Raw genomic sequence first — 20,328 nt, forward strand, 5'->3', positions numbered from 1 at the left:
GCGAATATCTGAATATATAGGCAAACAGTTTCCACAACAATGCAAATGTTAATTTTTTGCAGTGGCTGCAGTCAGAAGCTTAATCTTAATATCTTCTACCAGAAGATAATAAATAACCTCCTATTGAAAAGGAGAACAAACCTCATCCAATCAGGGATGTTCCATAATACCTACCCTTTTCAGTTCTTTTTTGTCTCTGGAAATTACTTTTGTTGTTGGAAATAATTTCCTTTTATTTTGTTTCAATTGTTAGGATTAGTGTTTTTTGGAATTGTGAATTGGTTTCTAAAATGTAATTTTTCTTTTGTTGCTATTTTAAATCGTTGTTGTGTGTTTTTGCGTTGAGTGTTTAGTGACTTGTTGATGTGATTTGCTCCCAGGGCCACCGTTCACATTTTTTCTAAAGAGGGAATTAACTCAAAAAAGAATTGAAATAATCTACTGATTGACGAGTTAGAGATATAAGAAAATCCGGGTTTTCGAGAAAAATTCTAAATTTTCAAAAATTGAAACTAAGGTTTAAAAACACAAAAATTTGGATAAAAATAAAACTCGGAATAATTACGACAGGAACTCCTGAAAAAAAAAGAACAAAAAGAAGCCGTCTACTGGTTGACCAGGGAAAAGAACATTCTGTTTTGGACTGTATTACATCTGCTGTTGTGACAACACCTTATATGTGGCCTCTTTCTGCAGACGCAGACAAACTGCAACTGATTTAGCAAAGCTGAAATAAATCTCTCCCCCTGTCACCTTTTTTTTCCCTCCCCACCTCTCTCCCTGCACTTTATGTCCTCAGACTTTGTCACCGCGTCTTGACTCACTGAAGAGACTGAATTTCCCCCTTTGCTCCCTCGACGTGCCGGCTTTGGAGACGTCCCTGTCTGTACCCGTTATTAGATCTCAACGCTCAAAAAACGCTTACAACCTAAAAATAAAGTATTTGTCAAAGCCATCTCGGTGTCAGGGTTTTAAATGACTCCCCCCCCCCCACTGGTGTGTCAATGAACAAGTCTGGGGAGTGAAGGTGAAAGCACAACACAAGCCGGGACATCTGTCATCCGCGATGTTTCAGGGACTTGAAAGACTATGCGAGTGCCCTATTTACAGCGTTTTGAGCAACACAAAAGCAAAAAATAGATTCAGAAAAAAAACACAAACAGGAAAATGTAATAAAAATAAAAAATAAAATAAAATAAAGTTTTTTTGCCATCATTTAGAAATATTGGGCAAATTTGAACAAATACTATTAGTAAGCATCATCTACTTGATGCACAGAACCCTGCTACACCTGGAGGAAGTACTGTCATAATCATGTTCTTCGACTTCTCAACACCATTCAACCATCGCTGCTCAGGGGAAAGCTGGAAGGTGCTGGGGTTGACAATCAGCTGACCTCGTGGATTGTTGACTACCTCACCAACAGACCACAGTATGTGAGGCTGCAAGACTGTGTGTCTGCCCAGGTGGTCTGCAGCATGGGGGCTCCACAAGGGACAGTGCTCTCCTTTTCTTTTCACACTGTACACATCAGACTTCCACCATGACTCAAACAGCTGCCATATCCAGAAGTTCTCTGATGACACAGCCATCGTTGGACGAGTGTCAGAGGAAAATGATCTGGAATATAAGCAGGTGATCGGGGACTTTGTGGACTGGTGTGAACTCAATCACCTTCACATCAATGCAACCAAAACGAAGGAGATGGTGGTCGACTTCCACAAAAAGGCTTCTCAGTCTCCTCCAGTGGTCATTCAGGGACTGGACATCGAGAGGGTGGATGTGTACAAGTACCTAGGCGTTCACATCAACAACAAACTGGACTGGTCAGACAACACAAGGGTCCTGCACAAGAAGGGCCAGAGTCGCTTCCATCTCCTTAGGAGACTGAGGTCCTTTGGTGTGTGTAGGCCACTACTCAAGTCCTTCTATGAGACTGTAGTTGCATCAGCAACTTTCTATGCTGTGGTCTGTTGGTGTGGAGGAATCAATGAAAGGGACAAAACGAAGCTGGACAAGCTGGTCAGAGAGCTAGCTCTGTCCTGGGCTGTCCCCTGGACTCAGTGGACTCTGTAGGTCAGTGCTTCTCAATTATTTTTTGCCAGGCCCCCCCTAGGAAAAGAAAATGTTTCGCGCCCCCCCTGACCCCCCCCCCCCCCCCATAACCCCCCCCCCACACACACACACACAGACACAGACACACTCGCGCGGTGACAATACATCAGGTCAGTATCTATAAAATTTGTATACCTAAAATTGTATCTTTTAACACTAACAAAAGAAAAAAGCAAAATAAATCCACTTTCAACAAATATTAACTTTATTTAGCCACAGAAACCCTGTTCTAGTCTAAAACAGAAAAGAAGCTGAAAGTACCTGAAATAAAAAAAATCTGTCATTCCTTATTTAAACTAGAAACATTTTGACCAACTGAACCATTTGATGCTGAAAAAAATAATTCAATCAATAAATAATATTAAATCTAAATTGATCTGAAACATTAACACAGCAGCACCAATATATTTAACGTTTTTAGTCTGAAGAAATAGGTAAAAACGTGCTGATTTTTTTTTTCTAAATGACGGATTGTTTATTTCTGATCTCATAAAAGTGCAGCTGTTTTCCTGCATTACCTGCTGTCTTTATGTCTGTCTGACACCAACTAAACCACAGGCAGACAAAGAAAACATGGATGGAAAATAAAGACACGTCATCAAAATGTCTACAATAGTTCATAAAGAATGACATTGTTAGCATGAGCTTAGGAATCTAAGGGCAGCGGTGATCTTGGGCAACAGGCAGCGGTAGCAGTGGTCCGCGTGCCCCGATTCCCCTGGCAGACAGGGCCCACACCACCCCTCCCCTTTCGTTCTCACTCGCGCAGCCGCGGACAGACAGAACAGACAATAGGAACCGAATAGTGGACCAGATTATTTTCCAAGCACTGAGCCGCTGTCACCGCTGCCCCCACGTTAAATTTGCGCACCGGACAAACCTGTGCCTAAAACCGCCACCAACGCGCGCCCCCCCTGGCATCGCTTCGTGCCCCCCCCTGGGGGCGCGCCCCACTATTTGAGAAGCACTGCTGTAGGTGAAAGGAGGATGCTGACCAAGCTGTCCAGCTTCCAAAACAACCCCTCCCACCCCCTGTATGCAACGGTGAGGACTATGAGTAGCTCATTCAGCCAGAGACTGCTGCACCCCCAGTGCAAGAAGGAATGTCTAGGACGGTCTGGGACTGCTGAAACCGCTGCTGCTATTTATTGCCTTATTTAATCCGATATTTATGACCTGTACTTTTACTTCCACCTGTATTATCACTATTTTTATTCTTACTCATTGCTACTTTGTTTTTCGTACTTTTCCAACTGCTACTCTTGTTGTTTTTGGCCGCTGTGACAACCTAATTTCCCTCCGGGGATCAATAAAGTCCTATCTTATCTTATCTTATCTTAAAAATGTAGTTTATAGATTTGAATACAGTTATTTCAAATTGGAAAACAACTGGAGAAAACGCCATGGTCTGAGTAAAGAAAGTTTGAATATCTTAAAAAGATGTGCAACACTTCAGAAAACGCAAACAATTCTAAAAGTCAGATCATTGTTTGTCTTTTAACTGATAGAACACACGAGGCATTGGCGTTCACTAGCCTGGAAATGCTTCCAGAGACTTTTTCTAGGCTTTGGGTTTCAAGCAGCACCCACAATGGAGAAAATCTGGAACGTAGGGAAAGCGTCAGCAGGGCTGTCCAACCAACAAGAATGACTCCAGGAACACAGCAAGAATTCATCCAAGAAGTCTTCAAAGAAGCAGAAGAAGATGGACTCAAGGATTCAAGAAGAAAGACACGTCTGAGTAAAAAAACCCACACTAATTCTGTCACTATTCCCTAACCCCTAAAAGACTAAATAGTGCAGGACTATCCAATACCATGGCATTTTATGCAATACAGATACAAACTAACTAAATTTTCTCAAAGTAAAAACCTCATAAATATGAACATTTTACAAAAACTATTTATGAAACTACTGAGTTTTTATAATAGATGATAAGTTAAATGATAAAAAAAATGGTGTACATTTTTCAAATGACAAATTATTCAAACACAATACATTGTAGTCTATATTCGCCAATCGAGTGATCATTGATGCACACTAGTTTTTTGCAAAAATAAAAAAAGTCAAACCCTATATAGAACACTGAGTAGTGAGGGACGTAAGACAAAGCTTAAGACTCAGAAATATCTGAATTATTCCCAAAACACTATTTAAATATTCTGAAGGGTTTACCAATTTTTTTTCTAAAGTAATACATCAATTAAAAAAACGTAATATATCAAGCAAGCTGGTGGAAGTTTCATGATGTGGGCTGATTACAGTTTCACCAGGCCAACTTGTCAAACCATCAAATCCTGAAGTAGAATGTCTGACCATCCAATCCTAAAGGCAAAATGACAAATGATAACACGTTTTATTCTTACAGCTTGTAGTCACTGTGCTCTGTTGGACAGTCTTGCAATATTATTATTAATATTTTTAGCAAAGTTATCATTATTGTTTTTGAAGAAGTGCATCCATTTTCAATGCTAAAAATAGCAGGGACTTTTAATTCACATTTTTCATAATTCTTATTCATTGTCTAATATGAATATAACTTACTTTGACATTTATCCACATGAATCAGCACATATTAACACATTTTATATACATTTTTACAAAATCAAAGTCCTTATTTTTCTTTGGACCCATAAAACATAAAAGTGTATAAATACTCCACAGACATAAAAGGTGTTGGAGTCACTTTATAGAGCCTAACTTGTTTCCTCTGCTGCTCATCTGCTTCTGTCTGCATTCAAATAGAGTGAGGTGTCCCTTTAAATGAGCTGCTGTTTCTGACTCAATGCATCTTTGTGAGCTGAGAGGTTGGGGGGGGGGGGGGGGGGAATGAAATGGCTTTGGCTGTGATGGCTCACCAACCAACAGGAAGTTTGTTTCAAGGTTATTCTGAGTAATCCACCAGTCTGTGTCACTAACAATCCACATTAGGCTTAAATTTAAGAGACCGATGGGATAGCGTCCCTGTGGATCTGCCACAGCAGCAAAGTGACACCATTAATGATCAAGACTGACTGGTTCTGGATCAGATCATCAGGCCTCCAACTCCACATAATGGTTCCACACAAGTGTGTCCAGAGTTTCAGCCTGAACTTTGAAGAGCATTTGCTTTTTTTTTAATGATACGCCAAGTCCTCTGTGAGACTGCAGCTTCAAAAGAGTCTCTTTCCGACTCTGCGGGAGGTTGCAACTGAAGGTCATGACGGGAATCAAACACACACGCCTACCAACTCACACAGGACCAATTTTTTTCTGTCATAAAAACAACATAATCAAAACATCACATTAACCATTTGATTTAGCCCCCTTTCCTTCAAAAACACTTACAATTAGGTGATGACTGAACAATAATCTAAAGGGAAATTTTAGTTCTCTTATTCAAAATGATGTTGTTTGTCTTAACAATAGCCAGGGAGAAAATAAACATTTCCATTTCCACCTGAATAACATTTTTCCTTCATTATATGACGATTTTTTGGAGTTTTTATCAATGCAAGAAAGCTGTGTTTATTTGTGACACATAAACAGACAAATGTTGATACACCTTCCCTAAGAAAAGAAAAATCCACAAGAGTCACAGAAATGACTTGAAAAAATGTAAATTGAGAACCACTACAGTGAAAATTGTGTATTTGGTGTTTTTAAAGGGCCTATTTCATGCTTTTCTAAGCCTTTCAGAGAAAACTATATCTATATGTATAATAATCAGGACACCCTTGGAAAAGAGATTCTTAATCTCAATGAGACAATTCCTGGGTAAATAAAGATTAAGTAAATAAATAAATAAATAAATAATTACCTTGGGCACACTTAAAAATGATTTTAAAAAATTAAATATTAGTTATTTTATGCAGATCATTAAGTAAGACGAAGTAAGATGACTCAATGTCCGAGGCTCCGCCCTTCGCTCTTTGTGGGTGCCGCCCATTTCCTGATGCCAACCTAGAGCCGGCCTTGGCAGCGTGTCTGCATTTTGCCCACGAAAACAAAAAAAATACCAACTTTTACATAGCTGGATGTGAATATTATGCATATAAAAGGAAAGCGTTTTGCCGATCACCGCTAGCTCAGCTGAGGAAGTGGGCGTGTGTGTTCGGCTGGGGGCGGAGCTGGCAGTGCAGACTCTTCCTGGAAGTAGCGGTTATTCATTTTGTGATGTCACAATGTGAGAACCCACTTGCTTAAATGGATTGGGAGGGGCTGGTGCTCAGAGAGCAGGTTTTTAGAGGAATACTCAGACTTGCATTGACGGATAAAAATACCATTGTTGTTTTTTTGGAGGAATGAACATTATGATAAACTAAAAAAGTTTAGCTTATTGTGATATAAGCCCTTGCAGATGTTCTTGTGGCATTCTTATCAAGGTGGGACATTTATAAAAAAATTGAGCTTAAAATGTAATTTTAGTTGTTCTTTATTCAAATTATTGTGAATCAACCGAAAATCCACTTTGAAAAAGATTATATTTGGGACATTGGCAGGTCACAAGGTCCGTGCTCTGCTCTATTCTGATGCATCTACTCCTGCTGCTCTGCAGAAACTATGTCCTAGAAAACGACACAGGTTTTCTGATTTGGGCTAAAAACAGCATAATCATAATTAAAAGACCACTCGGAACTGTTTAAAATTAGATCAAAAGATGCAAGGAGTTGGACTCAAAAAGGAATTTTATTGGCTTTTCATTGTTTGATTTTTAGTGTACTTTTATTTTAAGAATACTTTTATGAGTTATTTTAGTGACTATAGTGTCAATTTATTCCATTAGGAAAGGGGTACAAACAATGTTGTCTCCTTGTGTATCTGTGCGCACGTGAGAGTAGAATCAACCCTGCAAGAAAGTATTTCTGTCCACAGACACGAGAGCATCAAGCCCACACTACACAAACGAAGATTAATGTGTGCACGTACAAAATGTAAGGATAATTCATACATAGTAGAATCTGCTACAGCTGCAAACATTTTTTTTCAGTAGAAGGTTGTAATAGGATAAACATTACACGCTTTGATTCTGTGTGTGAGTATCTGGATGAGCCTGAAGGCTTTGATTACTGGAGGAATCCTGCGTCAGTGCTGATCTGTGTGTTTTTATGAAGGGTGTCTTCCACAGCCTCTGGCTCTGCCCACCTCCTTACTAATTGGACTCTGGAGGACCAGAGGGCTGGCAGGAGCCTGACCAGATAATCAAACCCATGACCCTTTTCTCTCTCATCCTCAAAAAATGCCTGGAGACCACAGTGACCTGACTAAGTCCGTCTTCTCTACGTCTGTCATCCACTGATTTTTCAAATCTGAATGATTGGCTGATCTAATAAGACCACATTCCTTTTTATAGAACCTGTTATTTCATTTTTATTTTCTTTCCTCTGAGCTGGATCTGCTTTTTCACTGTTTTGTAACGACAAAAGGGACCCTTTTCAACTCTGTGCGTTACTTCCACAAAGCATGATGTGGGTGCATCAAATGCGATCTTTTCAGATGAGACTGAAACACACCGATGGCCTCCCCTCAGAAAACCCTCTTTCCATCTCTCTTTGAAGCGTTCGTTTTATCGAGTGCCCACATAAAGTGAGATTTTTATGGGTGTCTTCACAAGCTTCATGAGCTACCATGAATCAGCTTGTTCAGAATCAGCTTAAAATATATATATACATTTTTAACACAATGTAATAAAAAAAGAATAACTTACACAAGAAAAAAAAAATCTGTTTTTGTTTTAACTTGAGAATTTAAAACATTTTAAAATATTTTTCTGAGATTCATGACATTTCAGGATCTTGTTTTGTAGTTTTTTTTTGATAACTTAATAAAAACGAATGTATTTGTTCATATTTTACATTTAAACACCTATATTTAATGAATTAATAAAAGAATGTGAAACCATGTTGCTGTTCTTTTATAACACTCTGGAGTTACGGTGGGGCAAAAGTATTTGGCCAGCCACCAATTGTGCAAGTTCTCCCACTTAAAAAGATGAAGGCCAGTTCTTTTCATCATAAGTATACCTCAACTATGAGACACTAAATGAGAAAAGAAAATTACATTGTCTGAGTTTCAAAGAATTTATTTATAAATTATCTACAATCATCTACAAACAAGCAAGATTTCTGGCTCTCACAGACCTGTAACTTCTTCTGTAGAGGATCCTCTGTCCTCCACTGTTACCTGTATTAATGACACTTGTTTGAACTGGTCATCTATAGAAAGACACCTGTCCACAACCTCTAACAGTCACACTCCAAACTCCACTATGGCCAAGACCAAAGAGCTGTCTAAGGACACCAGAAACCAAATTGTTGACCTGCACCAGGCTGGGAAGACGGAATCTGCAATAGGTAAGCAGCTCGGTGTGAAGAAATCAACTGTGGGAGCAATTATTAGGAAATGGAAAACGTACAATACCACTGATATAATCTCTCTTCATCTGGGGCTTCCCTCAAGATCTCACCCCGTGGGGTCAAAATGATCACAAGAACGGGGAGCAAAAATCCCAGAGAGCTGGGACCAAAGTAGCAGCGGCTACCATCAGTAACACACTGCACCACCAGGGACTCAAACCCAACAGGGCCAGACGTGTCCCCCTGCTAAAGCCAGTACATGTGCAGACCCGTCTAAAGTCTGCTAGAGAGAGCATTTGAATGATCCAGAAGAAGATTGGGAGAATGTCTTATGGTCAGATGAAACGAGAATAGCATTTCTGGTAAGAACTACTCGTCATGTTCGGAGGAGAAAGGATGCTGAGTTGCATCCAAAGAACACTGTAAAGCATGGAGGTGGAAGCATCATGCTTTGGGGCTGTTTTTCGGCAAGTAGGCAGAGTTGAAGTAGGCTAATTGGCAGCCGACTGTTCCGGCAGTAAAAAAAGAAACAAACAAAAAAACGTCAGTAGGATCAGAATATCCGACTTTCTTTTTTCTTTTCTTTTCTCTTTCTTGTTAACTACCAGCTACAGTCAGCTGCCAGTTAGCCTACTTTAGCTCAGAATTTGCTTTCTGAATTACTATTTTTTCCCACTATATCCCTGTTGGGGTCACAGTGCTCCTGGAGCCTGTCCCTGCTACTGTTGGACTAAGGCGAGGTACATCTGGACATGTACAGGGGCTGGCCGTGGACAATTCAATTCACAACAACAGTCGTCTCAATGGGCAGATGGCAGAGACGGGAGGGCGGTGGCAGCAGGGATCCCTCCGCTGCCTGCTCGGTCCTTTTTGTTATTTTGTTTCATCATATTCATATTATCCTCTCATTGTCTGACGAACATGGACTTTGAGGGATGTCTGCTGCTCTTTTTTTACCACCACTTCCAGGTCCAGTGCATTGTTTGAATGATGAGTTGTTGTCGCCTGACAACAGAAAAAATGTGTCAGGATGTGGCTCAAGTTTTTATTTACTTAGCAAAGCTATGGGTGTAAGGGGGCCAATAACCTTCTAAAAAGTTTAATTCTATCGTAGTTTTATAAATGAGGTTCAGAGTGCTGCGTACTCAGTGGACTCGATGTTTAGGGACTCCACGTATATGCCTGTGATCCCGTGAAGTATTTTATGTTAACAGGGGAAATTTCGTAGTAGACTTGCAAGAGTTGTATTCAAAACAAAGAAAAATGGTATTCAAAACAGACATGTCAACTTTGAACTTATGAATAAGTTTCTTACTGATAGACTCCATACACCATAGACTTCTAAATAAACTCAGCAGGAATTCTTCAGACACGTTAATAAATGTAGTCTTCTATCATGGCGACAGCTCAAAGACCTAAACACTGGTTTTGTCACAGTAGTATTGTCCAAAAGAGCTTCAAACCGACAACAGACTTCCTTACTACATTTCCTTCAACTGAACATGGGCTTTAAACACAAAACAACAGCTGTGCTTTCAGTTCTGCCAAATGTTGCACTGAAATCCATCTTTTGTCTGGATGGAGATCCTTTCTGAGAATTAAACAAAGTTTTGGAGCTGCAAATTTGAAACAGTGATTGACAGGTTTAAAAATACAAAATCTTGTGTTCTGGACATTTTGTGCTTTTAGGTAGCAGCGTGGAAATGTTGACACATGTGGGTGTCTGCCTAACAACCGTCCACTACAGAAAAAAAGAAGGAAATAAAACCGTTTTGTCTTACACATTTAACAGGGTGGATGGGTAGTGTTTGGCCAAAAATCTACTCTCCATGCTTTATTTTGGGAATTCAACAGTTTGTCTCACTATAGAGAACGTTTAGCTTTAGGGAATAAACAGAACTATTCAAGGTTCACTTTAGCTAGTTCAGATACATTCTTGTTAATAAATGATCAAATGATCTATGGCGTCTGACTCGACATTGAATGTATTGCAACTACTGTCTTGACAACCACGCACACATTTGTGTTCCGAGCAGTTATGTCTGTCTGCAGCGGCGAGCTGCTGATGCATGGCTGCACTGTAGGTACAGGTTTCTTTGTTTGTGGTGTGCAGAAATGTCCTGCATGTCTGTTTCCTCACAACAGCACTGCCTGAAGCTGCAACACGAGATGACAGGCCGTTCACAGTGAGGGTTCCCGAAAGCAGCAGCTGACACAACAGCAGCAGCTCATAGAAAGAGACAAGTACTAACTTTAGTGAGCAACAGTCTGTGCAAATCTCTGTTTAGTGTTATTATAAAAAAAAAAAAGAGAAAGAAAACTAAGGATCATTGAAGCTTTGGAAATAAATAATTCAGTTTTATTACATTTGTGCCAAAAACATTTAATAACAATAGTTTTTCATGGCTAAAAGTTAAATCTTAATGAGAAGTGCAGGTGTTGATAAATGTAAATAAAATTCTAACAATGTTTGCCGCTATTTACTATTGAACAAGCCCATCCCGGCTGGCCATGCACGTCTGTTAATGCAGCTGTGCCGCAGGAGTTCTGTGCTGCAAGGTGCAAGATGCATTTATGTACCAGGCCCACGCTGGGTCATACTGCACCTGCAACATGTTTTGGAAAAGCAACAGGCAGTCATTCAAACTTGACACAGGCGTGTTCGGCTGGCACCAGATTAACAGACAGCAGCTCTTGCCTGAAGGGAGCTTCCGATTCCTAGAAACAGATCTGCATATATCTAAATTTAGCTCAACATTAGAGTAATGACAGATTTTTTAATTAATCTGCTCGGTGCAAAAACGTCCTTTCTCTTCATGCCTCTATACGCTGCGTTTTCTCCTTTTTTTGTTTTTCTAAAGTCATCGGAGGTCAAAGCAGAGTGCTGCGAAAAACTCTGCAGGTCAAACAACCCCAATGTCTCATTTCACTTCACTTTTTTGCTGCGGCATTAGCAAAAAGCAGAGACACAAACACAGCTTCCCTGCGTCAACATACAGAGAAGGCTGGACTGTAAGTGGCATTGCCTAGCAACAGCCTCCTATGCTCCTGGCAGCTGCTTGGTTGGGATGAATACTGATAGATGAAGGCGCATGCAGACACAAGGATCCACGTGAACTGGCAGTAACACTAAAAGCTAATGTGACGGAAACGATCAAAATTACAACAAAACATTAACAACATTGGGATCAGTGAGCTTTGACGGACTGAGAACATTAATGATTGCCCTGCTGTCCGTGAGGGCGTTCACTGTCAGGCGTTCCGCCAGATTTTTCCATTTTACAATAAAAAAATCTCATTTTTACAGCGATTACAAACTTTTATTCATCAGAGAAACCTGGTTGATGCGGGCAGCTGCTGCTCACTGCACATAAGACCAATCTCAACTCCTTGCTCTGCTCCATTCTGATGCAGACAAATAGATCCGTGTACGTCTTTGCTTTCCTCGTCTGAGCTGGAATCTGGATCTAAACTCTACGGCTCGCCAATGTTTGCGGCACTGCTAATGTTAGGTTGGGGGTGAGAGGGCCGGTAAGCTAGTGGAAGGACGTGTAAATAGATGGTTGTCAGCTATAGGTGATGGAAAGGGGGCAGTCCCCAACAACAGTTCTGCCCACATCTCAGAGGTGAATGTCGTATGAACTACTGTTGCTCTGCAGAAACTGTTCTAGAAAACGACACTTTTTTGGGGTGGAAATGGCATAATTATCACTAAAAGACCATTGAGAACGCTTTTACAAAAGATTAAAAGATTATATGAGCAGGCCTTTAACAGGGATTCCTTCAGGTGTTCCATCTGAACGTGATTACTGACTAAAGTTCTGTATAAAAATCAGTGCTGGAACACAATGAGTTACCAAAACCTTGTAATTTGTGGTTAAACTGTATCATACAGTTGTTGTGTTTTAAGAATAGCAACTTAGAGTGGAGAAAAGTCTCAGTTTTAACTGAGAATAAAAATAAAATCACTTTTGAGGAGAGGAGCATGGTGGTTAAAACAGTTCCAGAAAGGCACTGTCAAGATGAAAGAACAAGGAAAAGAGCTCTGTCAGGGCAGGAAACACTGGACCACTGAAGATCGGAGGGTGTTAGAGAGCCGTGAACCAAAAATTGAAATCTTTGGTTCACTTTATGCCATCAAAAAGGTGAAAAATTGGCTCCAGATGTGTGACATCAACTTTCAAACATGGAAAGGGAAGTGTGTTGGTGTGGGGCTGTTTTGTTGGAACCAGTGTTTTGTACAGAGTGGGATGCGGCCTGACCAAAAAAGCTACCACATCATTCTGCAGCAGCATTTCCTCTAGTTTGTGCCTGATCAGACGCTCATTTTACAAGATAATGACCTAAAACCAAAATACCAACCAAACGTAAATGTACCTATGCCAAGTTCTACCTTAGGACAAAATGGCAAACATGGAGTGATCAGCACAGCCTCCAGGTTGGAACCCCATTCATTTGATTTGGAGTGAACTGGACAGATTACTGAGGAAGGAACTTTCTGTGTAGTTACTTTTTTCAGTTTCTGTCTGTAAAAGGCATTTGCTTTGGTGAATTTAATGTTTAGAAGGCCTTTTTGGTCTATAAACCAGTTCAGGTTTTTTAACTCTAGATGCTTATTTGAACTCAGCAAAACATCAACCTGACAAGTTTTCCATATAAATAAGGGAACATTTTAGTGTTTAACAAGTTTAAAAAGTAATGTATTTGACAAAAGAAAACACAAAATTTTAAACCAATTTCTAAGTTTCATAAGAAGAAGATGTCCAGCTTTGTGGGTGAAAACTGTTTCAAGAACTAAACAAAAGTTGACTAAAAGCTAGAAATGGAAATGATCACCTTTCATATGTTTTTGGTGTCGAGCTAAAGAAAACTGGAAACTTTTTATGAACAAATAAATTTGACTAATCAAACTTACAGACAATGGGTCTTGATATTTGAGACATTAAACAGACTGAAACCTTAAAGGTCAACTAAAAAAACTGCCTTTACATTATGAATTGACAGATTTTCAGACGTTTTCCACATAAAACTCTAAAAATCAGGTTTGATTTACTGTCACTGGAGCATTTGGCAGAAACGCTCTAACTGGCAGTTTAATTTATTTATAATATGCAAATACAATTATACAAATTATGTGTCCAGTCAGAGGTGACAATAACTGTTTACAATTCTCAATTTTAACTTTTGGGGGAATAAGAAAAACAAACAAAGCAACTTCCGAACTTCCTGGAAGGTATTTTCTGGATCCCCATAAAAAAGGTAACAACAAAAAAAAATCTGTGAGAACGTGACAGAAAAACAATCAGGTTTTACCATGTTTGCTGGAACTAGAGCAAAAAACATGGATTTTCCTTTTGGTGATTGTGGAGGATTGTCAAGTAAGCTGCTTCTGGCAGAGGTTAACAATATTCTGTTGCAGTCTGACCTCTGACCTCTGCGGCCTGAACACACGAGAAGATGTGCTGCATCTTCTTGAGGCTTGGCCTCCTGCTTCAAAGATAATTGAAGGTGTGTTCTGAAGGGCAATAAAAGTTTCAATTGCTGCCATCACCGGTAATCAGCGGTGAGCAGCGCAGAGTACATAAGGATGTGCTAGGTACAACAGAGTTCAGCTGTCTCCATCTGTGACCTCATTCTGAATTCCAGAAATAGCTTTCTCGCACCTTGCACCGCTGCATGCGGCGCTACATGGGATGCTCGCACTGCATACACACTCGCAGGGCAGAGCGTGACATTTAAGCCACTTCTGCTGCAACAGGGGGCTCTTATGCAGCAGGGCGGGCCACTTCAGCATCAAACGCCCACAGCTAGCAGGGCGCTCCATCTCCCTCTGGGCAGTGGATGGATGCAGAGCGTTTGTGCGCCGTGAATGTGAGGTCTACCCGAGTCCAGAGAAGAGCTGATTGCTGTCAGAGACAATTACAAACCAAAATGGTTTGGCTTCCAACCACCTCTGTTTAGCTTTATTCAATGCAAAGAAGCAACACTTTGGTCAGTTATCAGTGAAAGCTACAACAGCTTAGCTGGTGGCTGACATTGTGCTATTTTTGTGGCAGGCAGCGAGTGACATGTTGACAAATCAGTTTTAGCACAAAAGCTATCAAAAAAGAAAATATTAAACTATAAGTGTATTTGTATGGACGTCACACACTTAAGGGAAATGATATTTAGAGCAATAAAACAAAAACATTTAAAATTCCTTTAGAATTCTTGAGTCTACATGAATTTATTGCCTCACAAAATCTAATTTTAAATCTGGGCTTCTGGCCACTTATTTTGGTTTAGAAATGAAGGAACATGAACTCCATGATGCCCGAAAGAGCATATCTGTGCTAATCTTTGCTTTATCTGAACAGTTCAAGTAAAGTTACTGTAGAGCAGAAAAATAGGATTTACTAATAAAGGCCCATGTTGGAAGTAATTTAGAGTTGTGGTATTACCTCTCCAAAGAAGAAAAAGTTTCACTGATGTCTTTTAGGGAGCAACTCTCCCACTCACTGAGGAGAAAACAGCTGTAATGAGATCAACTGTCGGGGCTGTTGAAAAAGTTGCGAGCGAGTTGTACTGTTTAGCAGAAAAAGGAAAAGTAAGCCTTAACTGAGAATCCCTTTAATTTGGGAGGTATAACAACCGGGTACCATATATAATGTGGATATCTGGGTCTATACTTAATGGTCCCAGTGGAACTGCTCTTTCTTTGGCGGTGTTCTAATTTTTCAATGAGAGAAAAATCTACTATACATATGGCTGGTTGGATAAGATGGATAAAATGGTGTTTTTGGACCAACGTGTGGATTAAAATAAGAAATTTTTTGTAATTGGGTCTTTTTATTATAGAACTTAAAACCACAAAAGCTGGTTTGAGGCCTTGTAAGACATGGCATCTAGTTAATGTAGGTATTGTATTGAACAACTTTAATGCTTTATAGCATGGTCAATTGATCTGAACACTAGTTATAAAACTTTGAGTTGACGTGGATCGTCTTTGAAGTGAGGAATTACAGTTTTTCCCAATTGCTAAAGCTCTAAGCGCCATTCTCTAAACCAGACGATCATTTGTTTCAACTCTTAAAAAACATTGCTCTGGTCTTCACCTAAACCACAAACGTCTAAGGACTCTAAGTCTACCTAGTCTTTGGAGAACACATGACACATTCTCAGTTTTAAAACACAGCTGGTGTTCACAACACACAAGATGTAAAAATGAACACAAAAAGGCTAAACTCAAACTCTGCTTCTACACAGCAATCCCCATCAACACACAACTGAAATGAACAACAGCAGCTTTTCAAAGAAGGATAACAGAGCAAGGCGAGTCAGACCAAAACCCAGGCTTGTCACAAGACCCCGACCCGCACCACGACCGGCACCCCACCAAGACTTGGGCCTGCACTGAAACCCAACCTGCAGCAAGACCCGTTCTGTGAACAGTGACAAGTGTTTTGTTGTGTAGTGCGTTTTGTTTGCTGTGTGTAAATGTTTTGACAACCTCATAGTGAGCTTTTGACAAAAGAGTCAAGTATCTTTAGTACTAGTTGCTTAGTATTTAGACTATTTTCAGAAAATTGTATTTGGTGTTTGGTTAAATTGCTCAAATGTTTCAGAAAATGTGTGTTATTACTTTTGGTAAAGTTGTAAGGAGTCATACCAAAGACTCTAACAATGGGACCCGGTGTCTCCCTGCTTGACAATCGCCATGAAGGGGTTTGGATTTGGGGTTAAACCACCAAATGGTTCCCTAGCGTCGCTGTGTCTGCAGGTCACTGCTCCCCCAGGGGAGGGGGCAAATGCGGAGAACAAATTTCATACACTTGTGTAAAATAATGGGAGTTCATCTTTACATAGTTTGCTTCCCATAATTATATGACACCTTGTTTGTTCATGTCTCATATTAGACCTGTTCTCATGTCCTGATGTGACTACTGTCAAAGGATGTTTGAGATTGAATTTATAAGTTCTGTTGATAGAAACTATGTTTGTTTACCATGGTGAGCAAATATACAAGGACCAAGCTTTTAAACAGTCCTAAGATGTGTAGCAGGAGGCGGCATTTGACCTCTACGAGACAACTATCACAAACCGTTTTCCATTTTTATTGAAAATAATAAATATATTACATAAATGATAAATAGTAAATGGTGTATACGTGTATAAATGGTATTTGGTGCGTACTTATATAGCGCTCTACTACCTTCCTTGAAGGTCCAAAGAGCGTCCATTCTGCCATGCACACACACCCAAATGCATTTGCACTGTCATGCCGGCTCCACTGCCAAACACTGGCACCAACCCATAACCACCAGGGGCAAGTTTCATTCTCTCTGACACTTTGGCACATGGGCGGGCAGGGTGGAAACCAAACCTGCAATCTTCAGATTAGAGGTCGACCGCTGTACCTTTGCACCACATGTGTTCGAGTTCAGAACAAATAGACCAGTTTAAGGTAGGAGTGAACTTCTCGATGCTCCAGTTGTTGCTGTGAAAACAACTGCAGAAGTCTTTGTGTGAGTCAGTTTGGGAGGGGCTGAGTTACCAGCGTCGTAAGATGATCGTTGAGAAAAAGAAAAAAAATGTGTTTCTTCAAGAGAGGTTTTGCTTCATTGCTAGCTGTTTGTTAAAAAGGGACACTAGATGGGTGCAAGCGCTTGCTAAATATAAAAGACAAAAAGGGCTCAAGTTAAAACCTTTATTGGCATGTTGGAAAAAGACAAGGATACGGTGGCGGAGGTGTTCAAACCTTAAAAAAAACAAAAACGCTGGACCGGAAACCCCTTGGGAAGGAAACTAGGACAGTGGTTTAATTTAGAAAGTTACATGGAAGTGTTGAGGTTAGGGCCATTTCAGGGAAGTTTTTCTATACGTGTTTATATTTGAAGGGGAAGCAAAAGGTAGTAGATGAAAAACTACATTTTTGGGAGGTTTATAATTGAAACCAATGTCTCCATTTAAAGCATCTCCCAAAGGAGGGTAGTGATTACTGCTCAACTATTAAATACTTTTTAAATTAATATTTCCTAATAAACCATTTTTTAGCTGGAGAAAAATAATACATAGGGGGAAAAGATTTTGATCTAATGTTTCAGACGTATTCTAATTTTTTAGTACACCTCTACTTTCACAACACTTGCAGACTCTAATTAAATGCCATATGCTTCCCTTGACAGTTTTTCAGAGAGCACAGCCTAAATTTTTACTCTTCAGCAGAGCCCTGCCCACATATCCCCCCATCTGCACAGAGCTACTGTGTTGGCGGAGGAAATAATGAACCCCTAATGCTGAAGAAGAAAGCAATAATGACAATCCTTTCCCATCTAACCCTTCTCCAGGGTTAGATGCATTTTAATTTCTAGGCAAATGAAAAATGACATGTGGAAGTCAAAAGGGAGTCTGCATATCTTTCTGTTTACTCACTGCTTCAGTGCACATCTGCATTAATCTGATCCTTGAGAGTCTTTCTCGGAATTAGCAGAAGCTGCGCAAGAAGGAAAAGGATAAAACGGCATGACAGAGTACACAATCTTTTATAGGATCACAGTAAAGAGCGTTTATTACCTGCCATTAGCAATTTTATTGTTGTAGAGGAATCAAACTGTATCCTAAAGTAATTATAGGCTCAGCCTGACCAGATCTGTGGAAGCAGAGCAGACTTATATCACAGTCATTGATCTAGCACAAAGGCTGGATGAGGTGAAGGGTAGGAAGATCCAACCGGCTGAGTTCTGCAGCTGTGGAGCTGCTCAACACGCTGACAGGAAGTGACAAACATTTCAATGAATGCAGTCATTTTGTTTTTGATGAGCTTCAATGCTTTGAATTCTGAGCAGTTGGTGAAAATATTCGGAGGGTCGTATGCAACAGAGCATCCTGATTGTAGCAGCATCTAAACTGACTTTACACCCGAGTCAAGGTTTCCTTTTAACTACCTCTCCCTAAAAATGCTGATCTCTTTTCTAAAGCACTGGCTTTTTATTTTTGTTTTTACCACTTTGGGGCCCTCGTGAGCTCAATCCCTGAGAGAGCTGTAAAGCTTACAATGTAGTTAATATAGGAGGGAATGAAAAAACGTCCTTTGTGTTTATGCTAAGTGAGAGAAGTGACAGAAACCCTTAGAAATGATGATTTTCACAAAAATATCACCCAGAAAGAGCTGTTTTCTCATCAAATCTGCTCAGACTCACTACATGAAAAGCCTTTTCTCGATCACAGTCATAGAACTCAACATCAAAAAGAAATGATAACTTTTCTACAGAATGCCCGGAAATTGGGAAATGAGATTCAACTGCATGAAACTAAAAGGGAATTAAAAAAAAAGAGATCTATGTGATCGGAAAGCACTGTGAGAGCAAGAACAACGACACCACAACAGATCTGGGTGCGGAAGACTCACAGAGAAACTCTGTGCTCCGTTCTACCCGTCTGTCGCTGCTCACAAGAATTTGAAGGAGTTGATCCTGCCATCCTGTCAGAGTCTCAAAAGGCCAAAAAATACATCTGTTGTGAAAAACAGAATGGCTCTAATTTTAACACCCATCGTGTTGCCGTAGCAACGATTGTTTGTACTCACAATCACAGAGGAGAGGTAAACGGGAGCGGAGTAAATCTACCGACCGGACATGAAGCCCCCAAAATCTGCTGCAGAATCTAAACTTTCTTCACCTAGCTGCTGACTAAAAGATAAATGGCAGAAAAAATAGGAGATTTCCTATATTAGAACTACATTTACAACTACATTTGTGTTGAAGAGACAAACATCTCAAAAACAAGTTTTAAGGCTAAATGGGACTGTGGACAAACAGGGCAAGCAAATTAACACTTCATTAAGTCTTTAGAGTGAAGCCATGACTCTGATGCAGCCCAATTAAAGTCATTTCTATTAACAAAGCACTGTTGCATTTCTGGGTGACAACTGTTGTAATTGTTGGCTCGACATAAGCAGAGGATTTTCTCTCTGTGTAGGTGTGCGCTCGCCAGATTTTTCTGCAGTTGTGGGAATATTCGGACATCCGAGGAGCTTACTCCCCTTCAGCAGATGAAGGGAGCAGAACAGTAAAACAGAAAAGGTTTAAAGGGCTTTAATTGATCCCATTAAACAGGAAAAATGTCAGTTTTTCCAAAGATTCCAAAGATTCAAATGGCGTTTGCGTGAATGCGTCTGAACTATGATGAAACCATGTCTTATTGTAATCTACTGGTCTAATCTAAAAAGCGCTAATCTTCTCAGATTAAAGGTCAGAACAAATTGTAGTCTCAGCATTGAAGGGTGCTGAGATGGTAATCTGAATGTTGTTTTTCTGTTCCTGAAACACAAGCTGATGTGCCCATTAGACACATGCACACATACAATTATGTGCAAGTCGCCCAAGGCAATCGCACTTTAAAGCTGTCCTTTAATCAGAACGTAAGTAGAAAAGAAACCATAAGAATCCAGCCAAGGATAATCCCAATCTATGAGGGCTCATGGCTGATGCACACAATTAAACATCACACATACATGCAAGCAGTTTAAGTGTGACCTTCATTTGATGTTATTTCCAGAAAGGATCCTTCATGGTGTACCTAACACCTAGCAGGTGGCAAATCCTCTCTTTTTAAGTATATAGGCTTTTTTCTGTTTATAGATGCTGCTTTGATGATAGGAAAACATACTCTGGGATAGTAAATACCTAAATGTCAAGGCTTCAAAAACCCTCAAAAACCCAGACAGAGTTCTGTTGTCTTCTGGAGAGTATGTGCTGAAACGGTTTGGTGACCAGATCTTCTCTATTGATGGCCAAAAAAATTGAACATTTTTACCATTGATGCAGTCATGGATTTTGATGATGATATTTTATTTCTGACATATAATTTATGGGACAAAAAAAAAAAAGAAAACTGGGGG

The 20,328-nt window shown here is 40.0% G+C and overlaps 1 protein-coding gene across 2 annotated transcripts in view; it reads right to left on the reverse strand.

Moving 5' to 3' along the window:
• The window catches only part of itfg1 (integrin alpha FG-GAP repeat containing 1), a 159,142-nt gene that overhangs the window by 73,521 nt on the left and 65,293 nt on the right, over positions 1-20,328 (reverse strand). The gene's annotated exons all lie outside the window — the stretch shown is intronic.

This window comes from Oryzias latipes, chromosome 3, assembly GCF_053564925.1.
Source record: "Oryzias latipes strain Hd-rR chromosome 3, Olatipes_Hd-rR_3.1".
Taxonomy (NCBI): Eukaryota; Metazoa; Chordata; class Actinopteri; order Beloniformes; family Adrianichthyidae; genus Oryzias; species Oryzias latipes.